Source organism: Palaemon carinicauda, chromosome 1 (genome assembly GCF_036898095.1).
Source record: "Palaemon carinicauda isolate YSFRI2023 chromosome 1, ASM3689809v2, whole genome shotgun sequence".
NCBI lineage: Eukaryota > Metazoa > Arthropoda > Malacostraca > Decapoda > Palaemonidae > Palaemon > Palaemon carinicauda.
The window spans coordinates 416654-437612 of NC_090725.1; the positions used below are offsets into that span (position 1 = coordinate 416654).

At 44.4% G+C, this 20959-nt stretch overlaps 1 protein-coding gene and 1 long non-coding RNA gene across 2 annotated transcripts in view; both read left to right on the plus strand.

Annotated features, from left to right (window-relative positions):
• The window catches only part of LOC137641336 (uncharacterized), a 386962-nt gene that overhangs the window by 263699 nt on the left and 102304 nt on the right, over positions 1-20959 (plus strand). The gene's annotated exons all lie outside the window — the stretch shown is intronic.
• Positions 1-20959, plus strand: part of BBS9 (Bardet-Biedl syndrome 9) — a 196429-nt gene that overhangs the window by 171767 nt on the left and 3703 nt on the right. The window lies entirely within an intron of this gene.

Below are 20959 nucleotides of genomic sequence, written 5' to 3' on the forward strand. Positions count from 1 at the left end.
TTTGTGAGTGGCTTTTAGGCAATTTTGGGAGGTGTCTGACCAAATGAGCCAGTCGTCCAGATAGGCTACTACTTGAATCTCTTGATTCCTGAGTTCCTGAACAGCGACTTCTGCTAACTTTGTGAAGATCCTTGGGGCGATGTTGAGCCCGAAGGGCATCACCTTGAAGGAGTAACTTTTGTCCCCTAAGCGAAAGCCTAGGTACGGACGGAAGTGTCTCGCTATCGGGACGTGATAATAGGCGTCTGTAAGATCGATAGAGGTGGTGACGGCCCCACGGGGAAGTAAGGTCCGCACCTGCGAGACGGTAAGCATTCGAAACTTGTCGCATTGAATGGACAAGTTGAGAAGGGATAGGTCTAGAATCACTCTTCTCTTGTCCGAATCCTTCTTCGGGACACTGAACAGCCGACCTTGAAACTTCAGGTGTTTCGTTTCTTGTATGGCGTTCTTTTGTAAAAGATCCTGGACAAATTCGACCAGGTCCGGAGTGGAATGTTGACGAAATTTGTTCGGAGGAGGAGGTCCTTGAATCCAACTCCACCCCAGTCCCTTGGAGATGATACTGAACGCCCAGGGACTGAACCTCCATTTGTTGCGGAAGGCATAGAGCCTCCCCCCTACCTGCTGCACCTCAGTATTGGTTTGAGGAGTTGCCTCCACGTCCGCCTCGGAAATTCTTTCCTCTGCGAAAGGCTCTTCCCCTGCCTTTGTTCTGGTTAGAACCACGGTGGTAGCCTCTACCTCTACCATAACTCTGGGAAGAGCTACGAGCCTCGTAAGACTGGTTAAAGGCAGGAGAAGTGGAGGAGGCACCAGAAAGCTGGCTCTTAGGGAGCAGAACGGTGACATAGTCATCCGAAGGAGCCTGAGAGGTGGAAGGCTGTGCAGGGACAACAGGAGATGGGGGAAGAGGCCGCCGGAAGTTGGACGAACCACTCTGCTGTTGCCTGAACTGGGTGGAGGTATATGGACGAAGCTTCTTCCTACCCCGGGCTTGATAATTTGCGGGGTCATATTTGCGTTTCGGGGTCAAACCCCAACGGGCTTTAAGGCTCTGATTAACTCTAGTGGCCTCCGCCAAGACTTCCTCTACGAGATCCTCGGGGAAGAGATTTGAACCCCAACAGGAGGACCGGATGAGCTTATTAGGTTCATGCCTAATCGTCGCCTCAGCTAGGACATGCTTGCGACATCTGCGTTTAGCAGTAGCGAAGTCATACAGGTCATAATATAAAGACTGTAATGTAGCCTTGTTGAGAGACTTAAAAATACTCTCCGTATCGTAAGTCAAGGCTATCGACTCCGTGGATGTGGCCAAGTTTAGAGTACGGCCCACACGTAGGCGGGAATCATATTCCTGTTTAATGAGGGATTCCGGGAGACGGGGAAGCCTCTCACTAAACAAAACTGAGGCACAGTCTGCTGTTAGCTTGCCAGAGGTAAAGGTGGTATGGACGTTGTCCCAACACTCAATGCCTGAAGGAAGAAGGAGGGAGATTGGATCCACCTCTCGGATGGGAGGCAAGGGCTTCTCCTCCAGAGCATATTGGAAGGCAAGCTCTGCCACCTTATTGACGCATGGAGTCAAGGTGTTCTTGTCCATTAAGAACATCGTAAAAGAGCTTTTATAAGGCGTCAGCATGGTGTTAGTGCAGCCGATGTCGTTCAAAAATCTGGCCCAAACAGATTGGGCTTGCTCTTTAGGGAAGATGACCGTCTCTTTGGGGACCTTGTCTAACCGAACTAAAGCTTCCTCGGTAAGCCTGGCATAACCATGAAATGGAAATGCCAGACCAGGAGGAAAGAATTCAAAGTCCTCTAGAGGACGAGTGCCAAGACCCTCCAAAGTCAACATTCCGTCTGAGAACGGGGAATGAAGAGCCATACGCCAAGGGTTGTTTTTGGCAAACGGCGGGAGCTTAGAGGCATCCGGGATGAGAGAGCTTTGGACTCTCTCCGGAGCTCCTTGCTCTAAAGCCCCAAGTCTCTGACCGATGTTAGAGAACATCGTGTCCATCTTAGAATGCATCTCCGAAACCAACTTTGCTTGCATCTCCGACACGATGCGAAGCATGGCTGATTCGGAAAGGACCGGGCTAGCAGCAGGAGGGGCGGAATGAACTCCCGGGTCGTGAGACTTAGAGGAGGAACCAGAGGCTTTTGATGACAGGTCTGTACCTTGTTTAGAGCTATGGGAAGTCTTGTGGGGCTTGCGAGCTTTGGGTAAGGTTCTTGATGTAGACTTATTCTTAGGGGGGACCGGGTATGATCGTTGAGACGAATCACGGTCCCCAGAAAATCCATGAAAAGAAGAGCGATCAGAAGAAGAAGAAAGAGCGGGGCTGAGGATAGGAATCTCAGCGCCGGAAACACTTGCCTCACTTACCACCCTACCTGTATCCGGCTCGTCTAGTAACATTGGTTCGACGTCCAGGTTCATGGAGGCAACATTATCCTCCAGACCTCCGGGGGCGTCCGATGGATCTTGCTCTGGGTCGATGAGACCCGTTATGGTGGCATCAATGTGGGCAATGATGGGAGCTGCCACATGCCTAGCCACAGCGGCTGAAGACTTAGCGTTGGGGTAAACCATGGAGCAGTAGTCCTCAGATAGGACGTACGGCCGCTTAGACTTCACATTCCGGGCAAAACCACCAACCCACACCTTCAGTGTGGCCCGAGCCGCAGACTTTTGCTCCGGGGATGCCTGAAATAATAGTGGGAATTATAAAAGGGAAGACTCCCAATGGTCCTTCAAGACCATAGAGATCTTACTAATAGTAAAATAAGAAGGCAACATAGTCAACGGGACTCACCGAGTCAGATCCAAGGGTAGTGATGAGGTCGAAGCAAATCACACAGTTATCCGGGTGCCATACCACAACGTCTTCCAGTTGAACCCCACAAGGGGCATGAGATCGGCAGACGGAGTGGCCACAAGGCTGGTGCATAACAGCTGCACAGGCCGGCGTCAGACAATGCACCATCTATAAAAAGAATAGTATATGAGAAACTGTAATTCCCTTAAGTAGGGGCTGACCCGGGCCTAACAAAGGTCTAACACAAGATTAGAGCTTAACTGTAATATTCTTAAGTAGGGGCGGGTCCGGAGGACCCGGGCCTAACATAGATCTAATACAAGACTAGAGCTTAACTGTAATATTCTTAAGTAGGGGCGGGTCCGAAGGACCCGGGCCTAACAAAGGTCTAACACAAGATTAGAGCTTAACTGTAATATTCTTAAGTAGGGGCGGGTCCGGAGGACCCGGGCCTGACATAGATCTAGTACAAGACTAGAGCTTAACTGTAATATTCTTAAGTAGGGGCGGGTCCGAAGGACCCGGGCCTAACAAAGGTCTAACACAAGATTAGAGCTTAACTGTAATATTCTTAAGTAGGGGCGGGTCCGGAGGACCCGGGCCTAACATAGATCTAATACAAGATTAGAGCTTAACTGTAATATTCTTAAGTAGGGGCGAGTCCGGAGGACCCGGGCCTAACATAGGTCTAACACAAGATTAGAGCTTAACTGTAATATTCTTAAGTAGGGGCGGGTCCGGAGGACCCGGGCCTAAACATAAGTCTAACTTAAACTAAAGTATAGCAATCCATTCCGGTCGAGCCGGGAGCATAAAAAAGGATGCAATAACAAGGAATTAAGACACATGGTGTCTGATTTCCTGGGGCGGGGTAGGCCCCGGGCCGGGAAATAAAAGTATATCCAAAACCAATTCATATAGGGACTCCGGGGTAGTGATCTGTCATATAATCATCCTATATAATCATAGGAAATGTTATGAAATAATAGGGGGGGCGGAACTGTAGCTAAGAACCGCCAACGGAACCCAGAGGGTTTCATATAACATAAACCAGTGTGATAAGTGAATATAAAATAGGGTGCACCGGGATCCAACTCTGTTGACCGGTGGCCAACCAGACTAGACAGAGCCGAACCCGCCGGGACACCCGGAGGACAAAGTCCATAAACACTGAACTACCCCCTCTACAAGGAGGGAAGGCAGCGGTCCCCTAGGGGAGAGGGGGAGAGAAGCCTAGCCACCCACCTAGCGAGAGGGGGAGCATGGGGGAGGATCACGTGATACGAGGCAGCAGGGCTACCAACTAACGATCCCCAACCAGACAGATCAAACGGAGTAATGGCACAAATATTCATTATAATAATAATAGCGTTAAAAATTATATAAATAAACACATAGAAATTTTTTGGGCAAGGCATGCAACATAATAATTAAATCACAAAAGACACACCTGATGGCTTAAAAATAACATTGCCGCCTAGCAACGAAGGTCGGCAGCCATAACGATACGTAAATGATATCGGCCCAAAAATTGAACCACGAGGATTCTAAACGCTAAATAATGAATATTCACAATAACAAATAATATTTAATAATACACATAGTAACACCGCGAGTGAAACTAAAAGCTCTCAAAAACAGGAGTACCAACTGTAGTGAAATCAAGCAAGATCGATATGAACGAAGAGAATAAACTCCTATAATATAAATATTAAACGATCTAGGTTGCTCAAAACACAGTAAAACCAAGCTTGGTACTTAACTTAGACGGTGTCTCCTGGGAAACCGACGAAGAAGCCATAATCCAATGGAAAATAATCCAAAACGAGAGCACAACAAAAATGCGGGTTACTGCACAAGACGTGCTAAAAGGAGTTGGGTTCTGAGCGGATGCATTGTTAGTAGTACCGAGTGAGGTTGAACGGCTCTCCTCTATTGGGGTTTCTGTCGTGGATGAATCTAAATAGTGCGGGACCTCTGGATTATACGCCCAATTTTATACCGACACCAATAGGTGAGCGAGCTAGTTAACCTAGCACTCCTTTACATTTTTTCTCTGGTATATTTAGCAGTAAATTACCTAAGAATAAGTGCTAAATGGAGCTTATTCACTGGGCGGCACAGGTTCGAGCCCAGAAATGCAATATTTACCAAATGCGTACAAACGAGCCAGATGTGGCTAGTATAATATATTCTTGTCTGTGTATTTTTCTGGGCAAATTTTACACTTGCTTATTTGCTTATCGTCTCTGACACTGTGTATCTTTCAGCATAATCATACCATGAAAATTGCAAATATATAAATGAGGAGACAAAGAATTACAGAGGGCATACCTTGGAGAGATGTACAGCAAACATTTATGTACGAATACCATAGAGAATATAAGAAAACTGATAATCTACTCCTCAGGAAATCCTAGAAAATTGTAGAATTGCTTTATATGAGATACTGTACTAAAATGAACATGTTACCCAGGAATTTTTGAGGAAAAATTAAGAAAAGTCAGAAAACGGTTGCATACGAGACTAGAAACACTATTGTAAATATATAAAAAGGGACTTTTATCAATACAGCAAATTGTTTTCATTGAAAAGCTATTTAAATCATAAAATACAGGCATTCTCCTTACCGAATATGAAATAATCTGAAAGGGAAAGAACTAATCCCCGATGTTTGAGCACAGAATTAGACATGGGTCCAAATCCCTTGACCCTCTCGCACTTCTGGATGGTCCACTAACACTATGAGGTACGATGATTTTGGCTGGGGTGAAAAGTGACACTCTCGAGGAGAAGTTTTTTGTTTGCTTCAGGATGTTCAAATTATAACAAATACAGTACGAATTTCTTGTTGGATGCAGTATGTTGAAGAATTATTGAAAATTTTCTTGATTTTAGCAGAATATCTTTGAAATGCTTAAAAGTATTAACCCCTCACCATGAGCTCATCCGCATATGGCACTTGAGTAATCTCTTTTATAGTTTCATTTCTAATCCTGTCCTGCCATGTAACTACAAATATTCTTCTGAGGGCTTTGTTCTCAAAACTACAAAATCTGTTGAATATTGTTTCATCATCATATCACGACTCATGTCCATTTAGTAACACCAATCTCACTAAACTGATATATGGCCTGAATTTTATATGTAATTTCAGGCAACTTGATTTCCAAATTTCACTTAACCTAGCCATTTTCTGATTTGCTTTTTTCAATCTTTCATTAAAATCCAATTCTAAAGACCCTGTATTAGAGATCATAATTCCTAAATATTCAAACGATTTCACCTCATTAATCTTTCTCCTTCCAGTGATATTTTATCTTCCTTTGCCTATTCTGTTCTCATCATCTCTGTCTTTCTTCTATTTATCTTAAGCCCAACCTCGTGTAATATTTCAGGGATTCTGGTAAGCAAGCTTTGCAAGTCTTCTGGCATTTTGCTAATAAGGACTGCATCATCAGCATACTCTAAGTCCACTAATTTCCCGTTACCAATCCAGTCCAATTCTTCTCTACCTTCCCTAGCTGTTTTATGCATTACAAAATACACAAAAAGGAAAAACAACATAGGTGATAGCACATTCCCTTGGAGTACTCCACTGTTCACTGGAAATTCATTAGATAGGAATCCATTAACATTAACTTTGCACTTGTGGTGCTCATGAACAGACTTGATCAAATTTATATATTTAAGAGGAACTCCCATAATAAAGCAGGATTCTCCACAAAATTGGCCGGTGCGCACTATCAAAGGCTTTTACATAGTTCACAAATGCCATCAAAAATGGTCAGTACAAATTCTACCTTTTTGAAATCCTGCTTGTTCATCTCTCAGCTTTTCATCAATCTTTCTCCCCACTCTTTTTAGAATGACCATTATATATATTTTCATGACAACTGATGTAAGTGTGATGCCTCTAATTATTGCAATCAGTCAGATCTCCCTTTAATGCCATTTTCACCAACAATCCTAGTTCCCATTCATCAGGTTTTGCCTCTTTATGCTAAATTCTACAAAATAATCTTGTAAGTATTCTGGGGATTACTTCTTTTTCAGCCAAAATTCTCTCAGCAGTTACTCCATCGTATCTAGGGTTTTCCATCTCTTGGGTTTTTAATGACAGCTTTGACTTCAAACACACTGAATTCATTCAAAGGCACATCAAGGTCTTCCTCCGTTTCAGGTATATCAATCAAATTACTCCCTTCATTTCTCCTATTCATGCCCCCATTAAATTGTTCCATCCAATGTTGCCTTTCTTCATCTTCTGTTGTTGTTATAAAAGATACATCTCTCCTTTTGATCGGTATATGCTTCTTTTTTTGCACAAATAGAGATTTCATAATGATTCTATGAGCAATTCTTACACCATAGCCACTCCCTGAATACATAGCTTTGTCAGCCTCACCTACTTCCTTGTGTAAATTTTCTATCTAGTCATTCCTGGATTTTCTTTAGACCTCACTATCAATACTGGAATAGCATACTTTACCTTATAATTTTCATTACTTCCTCGGAAACTTTCAACAATCAATTTCTCTCTCTGTCTTCTTTTTATAGTATACCATGTATCATTTGATATCCATGGTTTTCTCCTTGATATTTTGCAGCTTACTTATGTTAACGTTTCGTATCGTACCTAACTTAGAAATAAAATCAGATAGAAACTAAAGATTACATTAGAAAGCTGAATAGATTTCCTGCATAAAACATAAATAAAACATATGTATTGTTAGAAAATAATTGAACAATTGTTTATTTGATTAAGAACAGGATTTTTGTGTAAGGAAATGTATGATAAAGAATTTTCATATAGAAATTTCATATTTCTATATACCGGTAATTCTGTATACCATGTGAAACTACAAGGAATGGTATATAGAATTTTATCATTAAAATTACTTACATGCAAAAACACGCATACATACAGGAAATTTTCTGGGTCGACCTGTTGCGCCGGGTGAAAAGAGTCCTTCTTGTATATCTTTTCTGATAAAACCTTCCAATTATACCAGAGAAAGATAAAAGCATGGAATGCTGAGGTTACAACCCTCGCGCGAGCACCTTTTGGGTGTCGTGTATAAAGCAAAGGCGCGTGAAATCCACTATTCACAAGTTGTCTTCCATTTAGTTAATTCCTTCGTCAAAGGGATGGGCCGATACAAAGGCCCTAGGCAACCCCCAGCGCCACACCACCCATGCCACGACGCGAGCGCCATCTGAACAGCATCCTTCTTTTTGGAATCTAAAGTGTTGAATTGTTTTGTGGTGCTCTCGGTCTTTTTTATCAATCGTGGATTTATTTTGTCATGTCCGAAGCTCCATCTTCACACATTCCAATGTTAAGTACCATAGTTTGTTTTGACAGTTTTTTATTGTACTGGGCTTTTGTTTTATATCCAGTATAGTCTGTTTTATTATTCCCGTCTGGCCTTTCATGGCGGCCATTGTTTGTTCACTTGTTTGGGAATTCATCTTTGTCTGCCCGTTTAGTACTCTGTCACTTAGGTTCTTGGTTAAGTCCCTGGCCTTATGCCTTTAGAACCGTTATTATTTTTTTTTTTTTTTATGTGTATTTATGCTCATGGTACTTTTTGCTAGTAAGTCCAGCCTACGAACGAGATAGCGATTTAGCTTTGTATTTGTTTAGTACCTGCCCCTCCGAGGCGTTCGTCACTCGACTGTGCTATTTATTTTAAGTTTTAGCAGTTGCTATTCTTCGATCGTAGTGTTTTATGGATGTACAGGTTTATTTTATACGTTTATAATAGTGTTGTGTGTTTTTTAGTCCTGTTTTTGTGTTTAAGAGAGTGAGAGCTTGGGGTCCCCGTTTTCTGTTCGCAGTCACGAGTTACCCCTTTCTCTCGTTTTCTTTCTTAGCTCCGGTGGGGGAGCGGATTTCCCGTTTTCCGTTTTGTGCGTTCAACGGGTTCTCCCTCCCTCACCTCTCCCCCTCTGGGTGGATGATAACTTACGAGTTATTTATTTTTCGTGACTTTTCAATTGTTAGCGTTATTTTGGTCCGTGTTTCGTCCTCTCCCCGTTACGGGTCGGGAGTAGTTATGAACGTTTTCCACTCCGCCTTGAGTTATACTCCGCCATGAGGGATTCTCAATGACTTTCGTTCTATTGTTATATTTATAATTGTTTACTACATGGGACGGGCTTCATATTGTTTAGATACGACCCTCCGGTGGCCCTTACTCCGGTCTCAGGCCACGGCCATATCCACAATAGCCTTTGTTATTACAACTGTGTTTGTTATTCACAATAATTATTCAGGACCTTTCTTCTCCCTCCGGCCTCACCGGAGATCGTAAATACGCTTTACTATAATCTAAGCTTTAGACTTTAGCTGCGGCTTAGCTTTTTATCTTTCACAATTGAATTATTAGCCACAATTGAATTATTCAGGGCATCTCATTATCCTCCGGCGTCACCGGAGGTCGCCCATACACTTCACACTTATATTTTCCTTGCCTTTAGCTAAGGCTCCTTTATTCAGGACATTTCATTACGCTCCGGCCTCACCGGGGCTCCGGCTTCACCGGAGGTCGCCCATACACTTCACACTTATATTTGCCTTGCCTTTAGCTAAGGCTGGTGTTTATATTTATTTTAAGGGCATGTCACTGCTTCCCCGACCCTTGGAGGTCGGCGGATTGCTTTAAGTTAATTATCCTTATGTCATTAACAGACATTAGGTACATTACAAATATACAAACAATTGAATATTAAAGTGCCAACAATAGTATGGGGCGGTATCAACTTAAAGTTAATATTCGGTTGTTTGGTCAATGCAATATGGGTGCTTAGGGAATTCAGTGGGTGCCGGAACTCTAAAATAATAGGTTTTTTATCCCCTTATCAGAGTTTCAAGAAACACCAGACTCATGTCTCCTTTCTTTTACAGAAGGCCCGTTGTACTGCTGAAGGATGCCCTGCCTCGTTCAGCGACCCCGTTGGACATGACCTCTGCCGGTCTCATGCACACTGCTCCATTCCCTTTATCCAGGAACTGGGACAGGCCCAATACCCGGTCTGGTTCCCGGATTTGTGCTCGCTCTGTTACGAGCTGTCGTCAGTTTTACTGAACGATGATGTAAGTGGGTTTTCCCTTTGTTCCTTATTTCTCGTTGGCAGACACTAATATAGACATGAATATGATATACACAGTATATTTTAGAGGGCAAACCCCCTCCTCCATCTCTAATCACTGCAAATCTTACAGGCCGATGATGTCTCTCTTCGTTCAGCAAGGGCTACTCTTCGTCCGTGGGTGTCGGGCTTCGGCAGGAATGCCCCGTCTGGCGCACCCTATCTCCTCGATGGGGACATGGCCTCCCGCCTCTTCCCAGGCTCGACTACTGCTGCAGTCTCCCCTGACCTTGCTGCCCCTTTAATTGAAGAAGTCAGGGCTACCATTTCCGTGGAGGACGAACCCCTCGTACCGATGGACATGGCGGGTCTGGATATAGACGTAGAACCCAGGGACGAGCAGGTAAGTGGTGCCGAGTTGGTGGAAACCCTTTTCTCTCCTACTCCCTCTCCTACCTCTTCCTTTCTAGGTTTTGATAACTCTAAGGCTTCTCCTCGGGATCCCTCTGCCTCCGTACGACCCAAGGTGAAGCCACTTCGAACTTATAAGACTTCAGCTTTGCCAGTATCAACGTCACCGGTCCCCGGACCCTCGACAGCTCCTGATATTCATATTGCTTCTCGTAAAACCACTACTCCTAAGAAGTCTAAGTCTACCAAATCCAAGAAAAAACCAACAGATGGCTTTCAGGTACCCTGGGCTGATCTCCTCCCCATCCAACTGATCAAAGGATTGGTCAGGGATCAAGTTCAACATCACTCTGGTGCAATAACAGAGATTAAGGATATGATGGCTACTCTGATCCGCGCCGGAACTCAGTTTCCTCCCCCTTCTGCTCCAGACGCATCGAAGCTGCCGCCCTTCGATAAAAACAATCCTTGGCGGTTTGCCTTGCATGCTCCATTCGTAGATGGTTCCCTAACTCTGGAGGGCATAGGCACCCGCCCTCTAGAGGACCTGGAGTTCTATCCCCCGGGCCTAGCATTCCCGTTCAATGGTTTTGTACGGTTAAAGGAACATGCATTGGTCCGTATGGACAAGGTACCGAAGGAAACGGTCATATTTCCAAAAGAGCAGGCCCAGGCTATCTGGGCCAGAACACTATCAGAGTGGGGGTGTATTAACTCCAAGCTCACCCCACACAAAGGTGCCTACACTATTTTTACGACAGCGCCCTCCATCTCTTTTCCGCTCATAGACAAAGTCACAGAGCTGACTATACAGGCCATCAAGGAAGGCTCTTCCATGCCGGCTCTCAAGGAGACGGACCCCACCTCTTTGCTTATTCCGGGACCTCGGCAGCCTGGGATGCTGCGGCTTCTACCTTCACGGTGGGGAAACTAGACCCGGACTGTGCCTCTACTCTTTTCTCTGAGAAGCTTCCCAGATTAATAGAGAGTCTTCTCAAAACTGAGTTCGAGACCCATACTAGACTTGCTAGGTCCCTCCAATCCATCACCTCCATGGAGTCCCTAGCATCTCTTTACCCAGAGGAAACGCTGTTCAGAGTCGCCACAAAGAACCAGCTGCTATCCTACCAAATAGACCTCCATGACTTCTGGTCAGCTCGGGTTAGTTGCAGGAAGTTCGTTCTGTCGGAGGCCACCATCAGGCATGAGCCGAACAGACTGATAGCGTCCTCCTGCTGGGGTAAGACCCTCTTCCCTCAGACCGAGGTGGATAAGGTTCTTCAGGACGCAGCGAGGGCAAACCAGAATTTGCAGGTAAGGTGGGGTCTCTCAGCCAAAAAGAGGTTCGAACCCCAGAGACACACGTTCTTCAAGAAGAAGCAGAGGTTTAGTCCTTACAAGGCGGCCCGGGGTACCTCGTCCCCACAGTCTTCCGCAGCCTCGACTTCTCGACAACAGGCGCCTCCTCAGCAGGTAGTCTACCTCGCTGCTCCCCCTGGTACACAGCCCAACCCCTCTTGGATGCCCTCACCTGCATACAACCCTGCCTACGAATCCTCCGGTTCCTTTCGTGGATACCAAAGAGGGAGTTTCAGAGGTAGAGGACAGTTCCGCCAACGCGGCGGGCCTAGAGCAAGGGGTTCCCGTGGAGGGAGGGGCCCTAAGTTCACTCCCTCCCAATGATGTGATGCCGGTAGGAGGGAGACTTTATCACTTCCGGGATCATTGGACCTTCAGTCCATGGGCTCACAGCATAATATCAAGGGGCTTGGGTTGGAAATGGTCACAGGGATCCCCTCCTCCACCGGTGACTTTCTTCCAGAGACCCACTCCCATCCTGGAAGAGTACACCGCGGAGTTACTCAAGAAGAGAGCAATCAAGCGGGTTCGATCCCTGAAATTCCAAGGCCGCCTGTTTACAGTCCCGAAGAAAGACTCGTCGGCGTTGAGGGTAGTTCTGGACTTGTCGAAGCTCAACTCTTACATCCTTTGCGACAAGTTCCGTATGCTGACTATCTCTCAGGTACGGACCCTACTTCCCCGTGGGGCCGTCACCACCTCTATCGATCTTACCGACGCCTATTATCATGTCCCAGTAGCTCGAAACTTCTCTCCTTACCTAGGCTTCCGTCTCGGCAAGAGAGCCTTCGCATTCAAAGTCATGCCCTTCGGTCTCAGCATTGCCCCCAGGGTATTCACGAAACTGGGGGAGACGGTGCTCGAGCAACTCAGACACCAAGGGATACAAATCGTCGCCTATCTGGACGATTGGCTCATTTGGGCCCAGTCGCACCAGGAATGCAACAGAGCTACGTCGAAGGTACTCCATTTTCTCGCCAAACTGGGCTTCCAAGTCAACCTCCGGAAGTCCCGCCTACAACCATCAAGCCACTTCGAATGGTTAGGCATCCGTTGGGACCTCTCAAAGCACAAGCTCTCCCTCCCTCCCAAGAAGGTGAGGGAGATAGCTTCCAAGGTCAGGAACTTTCTCAAACACAAACAGGTGTCCAGAAGAGCTTTAGAACGAATCCTCGGCCTTCTCCAGTTTGCCTCACTGACCAATCTCCTATTAAAAGCCAAACTCAAAGACATCAATCGAGTTTGGAGAAAGAGGGCGACAATACCTTTAAGAGACAAGACCTCGAAGATCCCCTCTGTCTTGAAAATGAGACTACAACCATGGTCCGATCGGAGGAACCTCTCCAAGTCGGTTCCTCTACAGTTCCCCTCTCCACAAGTGACAATTCATACCGACGTGTCTCTGAGTGGTTGGGGGGGTTACTCCCAACATCAGATGTTTCAGGGCTCTTGGTCACCTGCCATGAGACAGTTCCATATCAATGTTCTCGAAGCCATGGCGGTGTTCTTGACCCTGAAGAGAATCTCCCCTCCGAGGTCGACCCACATCAGAGTAGTCTCAGACAGCACGGCCGTAGTCCACTGCCTCAACAGGGGGGGGTCCAAATCACCCAACCTGAATCAGATCCTGGTCACTATCTTCACCTTGGCAGCCGACAAAGACTGGTTCCTGTCAGCAACTCACCTAGCAGGAGTCCAGAATGTGATAGCAGACTCATTATCCAGGACGAGCCCACTGGAATCGGAGTGGTCCCTGGACGTGCACTCCTTCCGGTGGATACTCAGGCTGGTTCCAGGTCTCCAGGTAGATCTATTCGCGACCCGACTCAATCACAAACTCCCATGTTATGTGACACCGAACCTGGACCCTCAGGCTTATGCCATGGACGCATTAACCCTGGATTGGAACCATTGGCAGAAGATCTACTTATTCCCTCCAGTGAATCTTCTACTGAAAGTCTTGCACAAACTCCGCTCCTTCAACGGGGCAGTAGCTTTAGTGGCACCTCACTGGCCAAAGAGCAGTTGGTTTCCTCTCCTCCTCGAGTTGAAACTCCGTCCCTTCCGGATCCCATTCCCCAAACTGACCCAGGTGGTCCAAACTCGGACTGTGTCAGATTCCTCAAGGATAGCCAAACCCCTAACTTTGTGGATTTCATGAAATTTGCGGCGCGTAGGGACGCAAACATCGACCCAGATAATGTCCTCTTTATAGAATCAGACAAAAGGGACTCAACGATTCGCCAATATGATTCGGCGGTTAAGAAACTAGCGGAGTTCTCAAGGACTTCAGACCATTCGGTTATGACTCCTAATTTAGCCATCTCCTTCTTTAGGTCCATTTTTGACAAAGGCCTAGCAGCTAGCACTATAACCACCATTAAGTCAGCTCTGAGGAAAGTCTTCCTGGTTGGGTTTAACATTGACCTGGCGGAGTCTTATTTCTCATCTATTCCAAAAGCATGTGCTAGGCTTCGACCTTCGGTTCGTCCTCAAAAGGTCTCTTGGTCTCTAAATGATGTCCTCAAACTGGCCTCCGACACGGACAACGAATCCTGCTCTTATATCACTCTTCTTAGGAAGACTTTATTTCTAACAGCTTTGGCCTCGGGTTCCAGAATCTCAGAACTAGCAGCTCTCTCACGAAACTCAGAGAACATGGATTTCCTCCCTTCAGGTGAGGTACTTCTTTCACCAGACAGGGCGTTCCTAGCTAAGAACGAGGACCCCCAAAATAGGTAGTCCCCTTGGAAGATTATTCCTCTTCTCCAAGATACTTCTCTATGTCCGGTCACCACTCTCAGGGCCTTTTTAGCCAGGACTGCTACCCGATCGTCTGGCCCCTTGTTTATCAGAGAACAAGGAGGTACCATTTCCATACGTGGCATTAGGCAACAGATCCTATACTTCATTAAACAAGCCAATCCGGGATCATTTCCCCATGCTAATGATATCCGATCGATAGCTACCTCCATCAACTATTTCCAGAATATGGACTTTGATAACCTTAAGAAGTACACGGGTTGGAAATCTCCTATGGTCTTCAAACGCCACTATCTAAAGAACTTACAGGCTCTTAAATACCCAACGGTTGCAGCTGGGAGCCTTATCTCTCCCCATTGATCTTTTGTTCTTCCTTTCATCCATCTCTTCTCTTCTCCCTCCTACCCGCCACTCGCACCACGACGCCGCTTCCTTGGTGGTTCGTTAGCCCTAAGTTTATTACATATTAGGTTAATATGATTGTAACTATTATTGTTTTCCGTTGTTATAAGGTTGGGATATTCTTAGCCATGTCAGTTTTGTTGCATGTTTTCCTCTGATACTCAGAGGCTTCCCTGTTATCATGTTTGTTTAACCTTACTCTCACTATGCCCTGTGGCTAGTTTATGTTTTATGCCTACTTACCTTAATTATATATGATTTTCTTTACATGGTGTTGTTTCTCTCCCCTTATTAAATTAATAGTTATTGTTGGGCTTGGAAGGCATTCTCTGGTACATTTTCACCCGGCGCCACAGGTCGACCCAGAAAACGGATTTTGACGAAGGAAAAATCTATTTCTGGGGAGAGACCTGTGGCGCCCGGTGAAACCCTTCCCCTTTATTTTACACGATCCCACCCTTTCCTTTCCAAGCCATCATGGCCAATACAGAAGGATGTTGTTCAGATGGCGCTCGCGTCGTGGCGTGGGTGGTGTGGCGCTGGGGGTTGCCTAGGGCCTTTGTATCGGCCCATCCCTTTGACGAAGGAATTAACTAAATGGAAGACAACCTGTGAATAGTGGATTTCACGCGCCTTTGCTTTATACACGACACCCAAAAGGTGCTCGCGCGAGGGTTGTAACCTCAGCATTCCATGCTTTTATCTTTCTCTGGTATAATTGGAAGGTTTTATCAGAAAAGATATACAAGAAGGACTCTTTTCACCGGGCGCCACAGGTCTCTCCCCAGAAATAGATTTTTCCTTCGTCAAAATCCCTTATCTGTGCATGCCTAAACTCATGTCAAACCATGGGGCTCAGCAGGTATAAATGTACTTGTACATTTTTCACAATTACTGTTCTCTGTAAAAATATACCGCTATAAAAAAGTAAGAATGGCAATGTCAAGCTGAATAAGTTTTCCTATATATTATATTAGGGTTTGAAAAGGTTAGGTTAGGTTAGGTCTGAAATAATACTTGGAACTGAGAATTCTTGAATTTCTGAGCAACCACAAAAGGGATTTTGACGAAGGAAAAATCTATTTCTGGGGAGAGACCTGTGACGCCCGGTGAAAAAGTCCTTCTTTCTACTTTTTCTGATATAAATCTTCCAAATATACCAGAGAAAAATAAAAGCATGGAATGCAGAGGTTACTACCCTCGCGCGAGCACCTCGTGAGTGTCGTGTATACATCAGGGGCGTGTGAAAACCACTATTCACAGGCTGTCTTCCATTTAGATAATTCCTTCATCAAAGGGAAAGCCGTAACAAAGACCCCAGAATTGGCATTAAGATTTTAATACAGTGTAACAAAAACTAACTACATAGGCTGTAGCAAAAACAAAGCCTGGCATGGAAGCAGTGTCCCAATTCCCTCTATAATCAATAATCCTAGCCTTCTCTGTTTAAATATATCCTAGTAGGATACTAGAATTATCTGTAAAAGAAAATATTTCAAAAACACTTCGAAGCTTATCTCTCCAAATAGCAATTAGTGAATTAGCATGTAAACCATGAATATAAAGGTTTTCGTTCAATAGTGTAATGAGGACATTAGAGTAAAAAGGACATTATAATTAAATTTATAACGAGGTTAGGTAACAGACTAGTCTAATATCTATTACAATATCTTTGAGGTATGAAAGACTATAAGACTAAATGAAACTAAAATAACAGCCATTTTTTGTTATAATGATAACAATTTAAAGACTTTTATCCACAAGGAAAAGGTGGAATTGAGAAGTTTATAAGGTTGTTTTATCCTAAGATTTCAGAATCTTTTAACTATGGCCTATTGTTTCCATCTATGGTAGCCTATTAGAAACGTCCCTGCGTGGCGATCTGCTGAACTGGGGTTCGAGACCCACTCAAGCTCGATAGTTTCTTGTAGTGTCTGTGATCTCACCATCCATGTGAGCTAAGGAAGCGGGGTTTGGGAGAGCCTATAGGTGTACTTGCTGAGTCATTAATAGCCGTTGCCTCGCCCTTCCTGATACTAGCTTCGGTGGAGAGGGATCTTGGGCACTAATCATTATGTAATATGGCCAGTCTCCAGGGCATTGTTATTGGCCCTTGCCTCTGCCATGCATGAGCGACCTAAGGAAAAAATTAATTCACATGTTAGTGCTGCAACTACGTGGAAACTCATGGACAAAGTCATAGACTATGTAAAGTCTCCTCCCAAAAAATAGTAATGCAATATTTGTGAATTAAACTTTTTCTTATTTCTAACTAAAGTTCTTCACTGAATACAAATAATCAACAAAATATTCACACCTGCTTTATAGCAAGACTCATAGGGTAATAAAAGCTCTCTTCTTAGAATATAAGAGCATCTACAATCTGAAAACACCATCTCCCAAAATAAGAACATTGTTGTTGAAGGGCGCTTAGTTTAGCACGACAGGGAATGTAAAATTGATATTACCTTCAACCTTCTACCTCACAATCTACTGTAGATGTTGTATAAAGCGACTATGTACGTGAAAAATTAAGTGTTTAGCCAAAGAAGATCTGAATAGTTGAAAGAAATGGAGACTGTGAGAGGAACATGACTCAGTAAGGTGCAATGAACATGAAGAATCTTTACTAAAGGAATACAGTAATATGTAATTAAGTTCACTAGACCCAACTGTGAAAGTCAGGCTAGTTTAAGCAACCAGGCAGAAAAGTCAGACTTGCCTTCCACAAGCAGAGGAGCACTGGTGTTCTGAGAATAATAAGGTGACAGGTAAGGCAGTATTGGCATGTCATATTGTTATCTGCCCCACAAAAGACAACTAATTTCTCTGCTCATCATTAATCTGGCTTGATTTTCGGCCGTTATAAAAACTAATGTCAGTCGTTCTGTTTACAATGCTTAACTCCCCACAACATTTAAAACATAGTGCTCTTCCCATGAAAAAAAAATATATTTAGTAGGGAACATAACTTGAAACATAATAAGCAATTATCACAATCTGAAAAGAGGAGACTTATTTATTTAAAGCAAAGTATTTTCCCTATTCAAGAATACCTACAAATTTAGCAAAGAAGCCCATTTAAACTCAATAAATACTTATAAAACTGGCAAAGTAATTCAAGAACACTCTGTAATTGATTACTCACAAACAGTATCTCTTTAGTTAACTAACTTGTGAAAGGTGTTTAAAGATTTTCATTTTTGAGGTTTAATCCATATACCAAAGGCACTTCCCCCAATTTTGGGGGGTAGCCGACAACAACAAGAAACAAAACAAAAAGGGGACCTCTACTCTCTACGTTCCTCCAGCCTAACCAGGGACTCAGCCGAGTTCAGCTGGTACTGCTAGGGTGCCACAGCCCAACCTCCCACATTTCCACCACAGATGAAGCTTCATACTGCTGAGTCCCCTACTGCTGCTACCTCCGCGGTCATCTAAGGCACCGGAGGAAGCAGCAGGGCCTACCGGAACTGCGTCACAATCGCTCGCCATTCATTCCTATTTCTAGCACGCTCTCTTGCCTCTCTCACATCTATCCTCCTATCACCCAGAGCTTTCTTCACACCATCCATCCACCCAAACCTTGGCCTTCCTCTTGTACTTCTCCCATCAACTCTTGCATTCATCACCTTCTTTAGCAGACAGCCATTTTCCATTCTCTCAACATGGCCAAACCACCTCAACACATTCATATCCACTCTAGCCGCTAACTCATTTCTTACACCCGTTCTCACCCTCACCACTTCGTTCCTAACCCTATCTACTCGAGATACACCAGCCATACTCCTCAGACACTTCATCTCAAACACATTCAATTTCTGTCTCTCCATCACATTCATTCCCCACAACTCCGATCCATACATCACAGTTGGTACAATCACTTTCTCATACAGAACTCTCTTTACATTCATGCCCAATCCTCTATTTTTTACTACTCCCTTAACTGCCCCCAACACTTTGCAACCTTCATTCACTCTCTGACGTACATCTGCTTCCACTCCACCATTTGCTGCAATAACAGACCCCAAGTACTTAAACTGATCCACCTCCTCAAGTAACTCTCCATTCAACATGACATTCAACCTTGCACCACCTTCCCTTCTCGTACATCTCATAACCTTACTCTTACCCACATTAACTCTCAACTTCCTTCTCTCACACACCCTTCCAAATTCTGTCACTAGTCGGTCAAGCTTCTCTTCTGTGTCTGCTACCAGTACAGTATCATCCGCAAACAACAACTGATTTACCTCCAATTCATGATCATTCTCGCCTACCAGTTTTAATCCTCGTCCAAGCACTCGAGCATTCACCTCTCTCACCACTCCATCAACATACAAGTCAAACAACCACGGCGACATCACACACCCCTGTCTCAGCCCCACTCTCACCGGAAACCAATCGCTCACCTCATTTCCTATTCTAACACATGCTTTACTACCTGTGTAGAAACTTTTCACTGCTTGCAACAACCTTCCACCAACTCCATATAACCTCATCACATTCCACATTGCTTCCCTATCAACTCTATCATATGCTTTCTCCAGATCCATAAACGCAACATACACCTCCTTACCTTTTGCTAAATATTTCTCGCATATCTGCCTAACTGTAAAAATCTGATTCATACAACCCCTACCTCTTCTAAAACCACCCTGTACTTCCAAGATTGCATTCTCTGTTTTATCCTTAATCCTATTAATCAGTATTCTACCATACACTTTTCCAACTACACTCAACAAACTAATACCTCTTGAATTACAACACTCATGCACATCTCCCTTACCCTCATATAGTGGTACAATACATGCACAGACCCAATCTACTGGTACCATTGACAACACAAAACACACATTAAACAATCTCACCAACCATTCAAGTACAGTCACACCCCCTTCCTTCAACATCTCAGCTTTCACACCATCCATACCCGATGCTTTTCCTACTCTCGTTTCATCTAGTGCTCTCCTCACTTCCTCTATTGTAATCTCTCTCTCATTCTCATCTCCCATCACTGGCACCTCAACACCTGGAACCGCAATTATATCTGCCTCCCTATCATCCTCAACATTCAGCAAACTTTCAAAATATTCCGCCCACCTTTTCCTTGCCTCCTCTCCTTTTAACAACCTTCCATTTCCATCTTTCACTGTCTCTTCAATTCTTGCGCCGGCCTTCCTTACTCTCTTCACTTCTTTCCAAAACTTCTTCTTATTCTCTTCATATGACTGTCCCAGTCCCTGACCCCACCTCAGGTCAGCTGCCCTCTTTGCCTCACGTACCTTGCGCTTTACTTCCACCTTTTGCTCTCCATATTTTTCATACTTCTCTATACTATTACTCTGCAGCCATTCTTCAAAAGCCCTCTTTTTCTCTTCCACTTTTACCTTCACTCCTTCATTCCACCATTCACTGCCCTTCCTCATGCTGCCTCCAGCAACCTTCTTGCCACATACATCACTTGCAATCCCAACAAAATTTTCTTTTGCTAACTTCCACTCCTCCTCTAAATTACCAGTTTCTCTTACTCTCACCTCGTCATATGCCATTTTCAACCTTTCCTGATATTTACTTTTTACCCCCGGTTTTATTAGCTCTTCAACCCTCACTAGCTCCCTTTTACATCCACCTACTCTATTCCCCCACTCTTTTGCTACAACTAATTTTCCTTCCACCAAAAAATGATCAGACATACCGTTAGCCATACCCCTAAACACGTGCACGTCTTTCAATCTTCCAAACATTCTTTTAGTTATCAACACATAATCCACTAATGCCCTTTCTACTACTCTTCCATTTGCCACTCTTACCCATGTATACTTACTTTTATCTTTCTTTTTAAAAAAGCTAGCACTTATTACCATCTCTTGTTCAACACATATCTACCAGTCTCTCACCACTCTCATTTTCACCTGGTACGCCATATTTCCCAATGACACCTTCTACCTCTCCAGCACCCACTCTAGCATTTAAGTCACCCATAACAACTACATAATTCCTTCTACCCAGTCCTTCTACACACCTAGTTAATTAATTCCAGAACTCATTCCGCTCTTCTTCACTTTTCTCACTACCTGGCCCATACGCACTGACAAACGCCC